Source organism: Aegilops tauschii, chromosome 2, assembly GCF_002575655.3.
Source record: "Aegilops tauschii subsp. strangulata cultivar AL8/78 chromosome 2, Aet v6.0, whole genome shotgun sequence".
Lineage (NCBI taxonomy): Eukaryota > Viridiplantae > Streptophyta > Magnoliopsida > Poales > Poaceae > Aegilops > Aegilops tauschii.
In genome coordinates this window covers 319,122,633-319,132,829 of record NC_053036.3, presented here as the reverse complement: position 1 = coordinate 319,132,829, position 10,197 = coordinate 319,122,633, and positions in this window count along the sequence as shown.

Below are 10,197 nucleotides of genomic sequence, written 5' to 3'. Positions count from 1 at the left end.
TCTTTCTTCTAATGACCATCTGTATTTTACTCAAAGCTATATTTTTATTTGTCACATACTATGTGTTTTGCTTGGAGCGTCTTATATGATATGAGTATTTGCTTGTTTTGTTTTCTGTTTTAAGTCTTGATTCCTTTCTGGACACACCTATTTGAGAGAGCCAAAATTATGCCATGACTTGTTAGAATTGCTCTCTACGCTTCACTTAAATTTTTATGAGCTATGGACTTGCTCTAGTGCTTCACTTATATCTTTTTGAGCATGGTGTGCTTTAGTATTTTTTGAAGAAATGCTATCTTGCTTCACTTAGATTTATTTTAGAGTTAGTAAAATTTTCAAGAAATTCTCTCTTGCTTCACTTAAATTAATTTGAGAGAAATAAAGAAATTTTATGCTCATGATCTTCACTTATATTTGTATGAGCTTATCAAAAGCAACACATGAAAATTAGTTCCAAAGTGATAGATATCCAAGAAGGATATAATAAAAACTTTCATGAAGATCATTGGACAAAATAAACTTGATTCTTAGTAATAGTTATGAGATATGATGATGTGATATGTGAGTCATCCTGATGAGTAATTATGCTTTAGTAAGAATATTGGTGTTAAGGTTTGTGATTCCCTATGCAAGAACGAAAGTCAATAATTATGCAATGAAATTATATCCTACTTGTGGTGCATTATTCGGTGTTAATTATGCTTAATGCTCGCTTATGAGATTATTCGTTTCTTGGTTGGTCGCTTCTCAATCATTTGCTAGCCTTCATTTTGCAATAAGTATGATCACTACTTGTGCATCCAAAATCCTTTAAACTAGTTTTGCCACATGAGTCCACTATACCTACCTATATGCGGTATTCTTTTGCCGTTCTAAGCAAATTTGTATGTGCCATCTCTAATATTCAAAATAAATTCCTCTTTTGTGTGCTCGTACCACTTGCGAGGCGGTGAGGGGTGGCTAATATTTTCCGTGCTAGATGTTTTATTCTCACGATGAGTGCTTATTCACTTGTCATTGCACGAGAGTAAGGCAAAGGTATTAGGGATGCCCAGTGCCGAAATGAAAAATTAATTTAATTTATGTTGTCGAATAATAAATTCCTTGGAAAGTGTTGGTATGGAAGGCAACCGTCGATACGGCTGGCCATGGAAAATGAAAGTATGGTCGAAAAAGGAATAAACTTTAATTTCTGTATGGGAACCGCCTATGATATATCTAGCATGGAAAGTGTTGGGAACTCTAAGTCGTTTTCGTTGGTGGGAAAAGTATGCCTCTCAAAATGTTTTTTATCTCTCAATTTTTGCTTTGAGCTTTGGCACCTCTACAAATCCCTACTTCCCTCCGCGAAGGGCCTTTCTTTTAGTTTATGCAATTTTTGTTTTTGAATTTGTGTCTCCATCTTCTCTTATAAAGCACCAACTAGGGGGCACTATGATCGTACGTGAGCATTGGGTGTAGTTAATATACGAATGTGTTTCATGAATGGATCAATGATTGAGCATGATGGGCTAGGGATAGCTTATTTCAGTGTTGATATTTTGAAAGACATGGTTGCTTGTTGATATGCTTGAGTATTTAAGTTATCATGTCAAAACTAGACTATTGCTTCGAATAATATAAAAGTCCAAATGCCCATGCTATAAAGAAAAGAATATGATATGACATTTTGGCACCATTCCACATAAAAATTCTGTTTTTATCATTTACCTACCCGAGGACGAGCATGAATTAACCTTGGGGATGCTGATACGTCTCCAATGTATCTATAATTTTTTATTGTTCCATGATGTTATATTATCAATCTTGGATGTTTTATAATCATTTTATATCATTTTTTGGTACTAACCTATTGACATAGTGCCAAGTGTCAGTTGCTATTTTCTGCATGTTTTTTACATCGCAGGAAATCAATACCAAACGGAGTCCAAACGCAACGAAACTTTTTGGAGATTTTTTGGGACCAGAAGACATCCAGTGGGCCGAATAAGCACCTGGGGGTGCTCCGAGGGGAGCACAACACACCAGGGCGCGCTTGGGGGCCCAGGCGCGCCCAGGTGGGTTGTGCCCACCTCGGGTGTCCCCTAAACCGCCTCTTTGCTCTATAAATACCCCAATATTCCAGAAACCCTAGGGGAGTCGACAAAAATCAATTCCAGCCGCCACAGAGTCCAGAACCACTAGATCCAATCTAGACACCATCCCGGAGGGGTTCACCACTTCCATTGGTGCCTCTCCGATGATGCGTGAGTAGTTCTTTGTAGACCTTCGGGTCCGTAGTTAGTAGCTAGATGGCTTCCTCTCTCTCGTTTGATTCTCAATACAATGGTCTCTTGGAGATCCATATGATGTAACTCTTTTTGCGGTGTGTTTGTTGGGATCGGATGAACTTTGAGTTTATGATCAGATCTATCTTTTTATATCCATGAAAGTTATTTGAGTTTCTTTGATCTCTTATATGCATGATTGCTTATAGCCTCGTATTTCTTCTCCGATATTTGGGTTTTGTTTGGCAACCTTGATCTATTTATCTTGCAATGGGAAGAGGTGTGGGTTCGACCTTACGGTGCTTGATCCGAGTGACAGAAGGGGAACCGACACGTATGTATCGTTGCTACTAAGGATAAAACGATGGGGTCTATTTCTACATAAATAGATCTTGTCTACATCATGTCATCGTTCGTATTGCATTACTCTGTTTCTCCATGAACTTAATGAAGGAAATATGCCATAGAGGCAATAATAAAGTTGTTATTTATATTTCCTTATATCATGATAAATGTTTATTATTCATGCTAGAATTGTATTAACTAGAAACTTATTACATGTGTGAATACATAGACAAACAGAATTTCCCTAGTGTGCCTCTACTAGACTAGCTCGTTAATCAAAGATGGTTAAGTTTCCTGACCATAGATATGTGTTGTCATTTGATCAACAGGATCACATCATTAGAGAATGATGTGATGGACAAGACCCATCCGTTAGCTTAGCATAATGATCGTTTAGTTTTATTGCTATTGCTTTCTTCATGACTAATACATATTCCTCTGACTATGAGATTATGCAACTCCCGAATACCAGAGGAACACTTTGTGTGCTATCGTAACGTCCCAATTTTCAATTTGGATGTTATACATAGGTTATCATATGCATATCATATTTTCTTTGCATTTCGGTTGTGATCCTAGAAATCTTAAGCAACTCAAGGACCCAAGGAGAGAGTTGGAGATTTCACAAATTTTAATATTTGATTTTTTTCAAATTTGAAAAGAGGATCAATTTGATTTTAATACTTTTCTCCCCAATTATTTCCAAAAATAAAAATAAATGAGAGAAAATAAAATGACTTTCTTCAAAAGAGAGGAATGTTGGAGAAGAAAGTTTAAAATCAAATTATTATTTTATTTGCATTTTATTTGCTATTTTATTTGAATTAGAAAAAATTATGCATTTTTAAAAATTGCATTTTTAGACCAGAAAAATGTTCACCTTGTTCTAAATATTAGGTTCGGACGGAGAAAATTATTTCTGGTATTTTTAGAATTTATTAGGATTTTTCTTTCGGGCGAATTAAAAAAACTTCTCGCCCGACTCGGCCAAAGGCCTAGCCGAGCCGGCCCGCCGCCGCACGCTGCCGGAGTCCGAGCCGGACTCCGGGTTCGCCGCCGCCTGCCCCTCGCCCAAGTCGCCCCCGGCCCCCTTTAGAAGCGGACACGGCCCCCCTCCTCCTCACCCCGCCACCGCAGCCACCGCCGCCTCCTCGCCGCCGAAGCCGCTGTCGCGCCGCGCCGCGCCGCCGCCGGAGCCCCGTCTCGCCCCGCTGACGCCGGATCCCGCCGCCCCGCCATTAACCTTGCCGCCGCGGTTGACCGGTAAAAACCGCTCGGTTTTTCCCCGGTTTTTCTTTCAGTTTTTTTATTTTATTAGGTTAAATAGCAAACGTTCTTCTGTTAGATCGTTTTAACGAATGAATTCGTTCGTTTAGTTCTGTTAGCGAACGTTCGTTCGTTAGATTTTTCTTTTTCTGTTTATTTTTTGCCAGAGACCTATTCGTGAATACTTTTATCACAGATTAGTCCCTGATCTTCAAACCCTCGTTACTTTTTGCTCGTTTGTCCAAATCCAGTGAAACCAATGCCAAAATCTTCGTCTTGTTCCCCTCTTTCCAGATAATCAACTTGAACATGGTTTTGACAAATTAAAATTTGGTTTCAAGCGGATTTGAATTCGTACTTCGTTTGATCGTAGTTTTAGTTTCGTAACTCCGATTCAATTGTTTCTTTTTGCAAATCGAAGCTCTTCAGTTGAACTTTCAGTTTGGATCTTTTCTTTTGAGTTTTAACCTTGCATATTATGCTTGAGTGCTTATGTATGTTATTGTTTGTTCACGATAGAGTTTCCGGAGTGCGAGGCTTGCTACTACGAGTCACTAGGGTTTTCAGATCGTCAGCAAGGCAAGTAACACTTTGATCATGTCCCTTTTATTACCCAGTTTTTATGCATTAGTTACAAACCTCAAACACTGCATGGTTAGGATCTGATTGAACATGTGGGTATTGGGAAGTAGCTGATGAGGTAGGAACCTATTGCCTTTTTATATCAAACCCTTGGGAGTTATTACGTTATGCTTACTGCTATGCTATGCTCGTAGACGTGGTTTGGTTTGAGTGGTCCATGAAAGATGTGAGAGTTTTTAAATTAATGGTTAACTTAAGGTGGCTACTCTAATACACATCTGGATGGATTGGTTGAGGCACCCTGGAGTACCCAGTGGTTGTCTGGGCACCTGGAGTAATCCAGTGTTGTCCTGGGATATCCCGGAGTACTCGTGTGATCATCCTATGGTTTGCCACCCAGGCTCAAAGGGATCATCAGATTATTCCTGCTAGAAATTTTCGTGTGTAGCCACACGCCATTATGGGCTCTGGCATAGTTGAGTAAGTTGTGGGAAACCTTTCCATGATGAGCTAGCAGATGTAGGGGATTGTAGGTGTACCGGCCTATCTATTGGTTAAGGGGACCTCTTCGGAAAGACTGTGTCTCGGTCATCCGTTTCTCAAACATCATGCAATGCGAGAAATTCAATGGAGGAGATCGAGTCTTGTGGGGAAAAGTGCGCAAACCTCTGCAGAGTGTATAAACTAATCATGGTTAGCCGTGTCCCCGGTTATGGACATCTTGAGTATCTGGTACTTGAATTATTGATTTGATCTCATCACTCTACCTAATTAATTTGCTAGGTTGATAATTATTATTTTTGGGATTGAGTTGGAGGAACCTTCTCAATGTTTTCAACAAACTTTGTAGTTAAATAAAATATATTCCTTTGTTGTAGGGAAAAACTAGCTTTATGCAAATGATAACCATAGAGCCTCCACCAACCAAATATGCATATAGTTATAGCTGTTCCATGTCCATTGCTCTATAGTGTTATTTTTCTACACAGGCTACAATGTATTATGTTGAAGAGTTTTCAGACGAAGAGTAAGGTGCGCTAGGTCATTGTCGTGCACTCAGCTATGCTGTTGGAGTTGATGGACTCTACTACCTTCGATGCTTCCGCGGTTATCTTATTTAGATGGCCTTAAGCCATATTATTGTATTAAGTTCTCTTTTGAGACATTCAATGTAATAAGTGTGTGATTGAACTCTGTTATAAATTCTCAAGTAATGTGTGTGTCAGCATTACCGATCCAGGGATGACACTTATGCATAGAGATTTGACCGTTTGAGGTCGGATCGCTACACGATGGTATCAGAGCACACGCTGACTATTGGACGCGACCACTAAGATAAGCCATAGGACACTCTTCTCTACTCATTTCCGACTCTTCTCCAATTTCTACTCTATAGATGGCGGACCCAAGGAACAAGTTTGCTCAACCGGATGAAGACACACCTTTCGGACGACACTTGAAGGAAGCCACTAGGTACTTGAACATCGGAATACCAAGTTTCCCCGGAACCTACACCGCCACTTTACCAGAAGAGGAGCGCTGGATGATTCGAGTTCATGTTGCAGGAAGGACGTTCACACCAGTTACTGAGCCCATAGAGTTTTCCTTTGATGCACCAACCTGGAGTCTAGGAAAGAGCATGGTAGCTCACATCGCCATGGGACGCATCGGCGAAGTATACCACAAGGATCTTAAGGACACCATCTACCAGATATGTGGACGCCAAGATGAGCAATGGGAGATGATTTCCACCAGGAAGGACAAGTCCATTGCAGCCTACATCCAGGAGTTGAACCAGCACATTCACCGTTAGGAGAACCGGATGTGCGCCAGGATGATAGACATGAAGAAGTTTATGACCAAGAACATGGAGCTAGAAGAGGAACTCAAGTCTACACGCGATGGATATGAAGAAGAAATTGCAGTACTACTAGAGAAGAATGAAGACCTGAAGAAGAAGCTAGGAATCATGGGAGATCCCGCGCCAGAGGAGGACAACCACCCACAGGACTACATCATCATCGAGGACACCGACTTCGACCCCGATAGCGATGATGATTATGAAGACGAAACTGGAGCAGATATCATGGAATCTTCCACCGATCAAAATTTCTAGTCGACCACCAGATTATCAGTAGTATTCCCCCATGTATATAGATATAGTTGGAGTATTTTATAACGGTAGTTAGATCGATTGTATGCCCTTGTTTGAATTGAGCGGTGTGATATAAATCTGTTTGTCTCATGTGCATATGGGTAGTGATTTCTCTTTAGACCTCACTCTATTCTAATCTCACCCCTCTAAAACCATCAGATGCCTCCGAGGCGTGACCCTAGATTTGTTTTCCCACTGGAGCTCGCTCAGTTGATCCAACGGCAGAATGCCTTGATGCAGTTGCTAGTCCAGAACCAAGGCAACAACAACAACAACAACAACCCACCTCCACCACCCCCAGTTGACAACTTAGCCTGTTTTCTGAGATTGAATCCACTGGTGTTTTCCAGTAGCATCGAGCCGATTGTTGCTGATGACTGGCTCCGCAGGATTGGAAGGGAGCTGACCACCGCAGGTTGCACAGATGCTGAGAAGGTGCGTTTTGCCGCACACCAACTGGATGGACCCGCGACCTCATGGTGGGAGAATTACACAACCACTTTCCCCATAGCAAATGTCACATGGGATCAGTTTCAGCAAGCTTTCCGCACAGCCCATGTCTCAACTAGAGCAAGCTGTCGGGACCCCGATTCTAAATAACACCGATCTAGCCTGTAACACCTCATATCACTTTGCGGCCTCACGCACGGTACTCCCACGGGTGTCGCCTTACCATGGCCCGGGACCGTTTGCGCCTTTTGGCTCACGTATATGACAATGTCGCTAGCATCCATATGACAGAGAACCCGGGCCGACATGGCTAGTCGTGAACCCAAAGCGGCACTAACGTATGGGGACAGGCATACATGAATCAACATCGAGCGTGTCGGTCAGCAGCGTGTGAATCCGGGCTGTAGCACTGGGCTAACAGGACTCCGGGAACCCGGGCTGTAGCAGGCTAGGCAGGACTCCGGATGTCACCGCGTGACATTTCCCCGAAGGGACAGACACAGGAACGAAATGAAACACATGCCAGCCAGTCAAGTGTCCAGGGCAGTAGTGCTGGGCTAGCAGGACTCCGGTGAACCGGGCTGTAGCGGACTACTATGGCTCAAGGAGGCACTAGACTACATTTCCCCATAAGAGAGGCTGTCAAGGATAAACAACTAGATTGTCGGATCCCACACATAGCAATACACATTACACGTACGCATAACATGCAAGTATGTGTTGTACAACATGGCATCACAACATAACGCAAACTCATATAGATAAAAGGCCCAGAAGTGCCACATAGCATTAAGTACAAACAGGGGTCACATGACCCATCATTCAGAGCATACAAGCAACGGAAGCATTACATGTCTGGGTACAGACAACTACAAAAGAAAAAGGCTGAGAAGCCTGACTATCTACAAGCCCCTCCCAAGGGTACAAGATCGTAGCTGAGGTACAAGCTACTCGTCGAAGTCCAAGCGGAGCTACTAGTAAGACTGAAGTCTCCGCTGCAAAAACATAAACAAAGCAACATGAGTACAAAGGTACTCAGCAAGACTTACATCAGATCCTATCTTACATGCATTTGAGTCAAGAAGGTAGTGTGGGGTTTAGTTGCAGCAAGCCAACTTTGACTCAGTGGCTATCCTGTTCTACGACTACGAGAAACTTCTTTGGGGTAAGAAGGCGCACACGAGTCCACTAATCACCACCTCAATACACCACTATGGATTCATTCCCGTCTCACCACGAGAAGCCATCCATAGCACTCACACTTATCTTGAGCATTTTAGAGTATCCACTTCAAGTTGTCTATGTACCACGTAAGCATCCAAGAAGTCCATAACCGAGGACACGGCTATTCGAATAGATCATGATAACCCTGCAGGGGTGTACTGCGTCACACACGCTCTCGCCACTTACCGCCATGTACACGTCATGTACCTCGGCAACCTTCAAGCGGAAGCCTGGCGAGGGTGTCGGCCACGACCTGACTAACCACGCAAGACTCTAATCCAGGTTTATCGCCTATTCGGGTTCCATCCGCAAGGAGATCCGGCCGGGGTGTCCCTCACGGCCCCAAATGATGTGTGCAGGGTTCCCAAGCCCACCTCGCCGGATGGATCTACGCTTGGTACACCGTGCCACTTGTGCCTAGTCTGTCCCAAGCCCACCTGGCCGGGTGCCACTTGGTAGACTACTAACACTACCTATAAACACCAGAAACTAGTTGCAACTCCTGGACAGAGATGAAGTAGGTTAATAAGTCGAGAGGGGCACTTAAGCATTCCAATGTGTGGTAGTAGCTAGTCATTGGACAACATACCCAGAACTCAGTGCTTAAGGACGGTTCCAGTGAGACAACCCACCATGTACTCCTACATGGCCTCTCACCGCTACCTTTACCAAATCATGTTCATACACTTATCTCTCAGCACCAGAACATATCGTAACACTCCAATTCATTCCCAATGAATCAGACCTGACACAACTCTAAGCAATAGCAGGCATGGCATGGTAGGAACACAACATGGCTCAATCAACTCGTACACATGCTAGTGGGTTTCAACTATTTACTGTGGCAATGACAGGTCATGCAGAGGAATGGGTTCAGCTACCATAGCATAAAGTAGCAGTTGAATCGTTGTTGTCCTAATGCAGTAAAAGAGAGCAGGAGCGAGAGAGTAGGATTGTATCGGAATGAACAAAGGGGGTTTGCTTGCCTGGTAGATCAACAGAGTTCCACTGCTCCTCAGACAGGTACTCTCGAGCACTCTTCGGAGCAGGACCTATCGAGAAAGGACGGTGTCGACAATCAATACACAAGCATATGCAACAATATGATGCATGATCATGGCATGTAGATGTGATGCTGTTTGTGCTAATGCATCTAGCATTCATTTGGGTGAAATCCATTTGAACCAAATATTCAAATGCATCTCCAAAGTAAGCTCTTATATATGCCATTTATATGTTTTCACCTATGCAGTAGCTATAAGTTGGTTGGTCATGCATGAAACTAGTACAGATGGATAGATTGCATTTTTCTGATAATTTTTCATATATAAATTATTTAAATCTGAGCTACGGTTGAATTTCTATGAATTTTAGAAGTTTTACTAATTTTCTGGAATTTCCTGATTTATTTTAAATCCAGAAAGTCCTTTACTGCGTTAGCATGACGTCATCGCTGCGTCAGCAGGTCAACGGGCTGGCCAGGGTCAAATCTGACCGGCAGAGCCCACTGGTCAGTGAGACAGGGGTTAACCCCGCGTTGACTCACCTTTGACTTGCTGTGGGGCCCACTGTCAGCGGCTGTAGGGCGGCTAATTAGTGGGGTTTAACCACTAATGGCCGTGCCACGTCGGCGGGGTTACGCCGGCGATGACCCGACGCGGTGGCGATCGTCGGCCGACCGTTTCCGGCCACGGTTGGACGTGCGGTTAGGTGCGTTGGACAGCCCGTGGTCCGGGGCATCCAACGGTGGTCGTGGGGTCGCCGGGGACGACGTGTAGCGGCGACAGCGGTGAGCGTATGCGGTGGCGGAGCTCGGTGGGGTGCGGGCGCTGCGCTGGGACTCGCTTTCGAGCCGGCTGGGCTACACAACGGCATCAGGGGCTCTGTGGAGCATGCCCGTTGCACGAA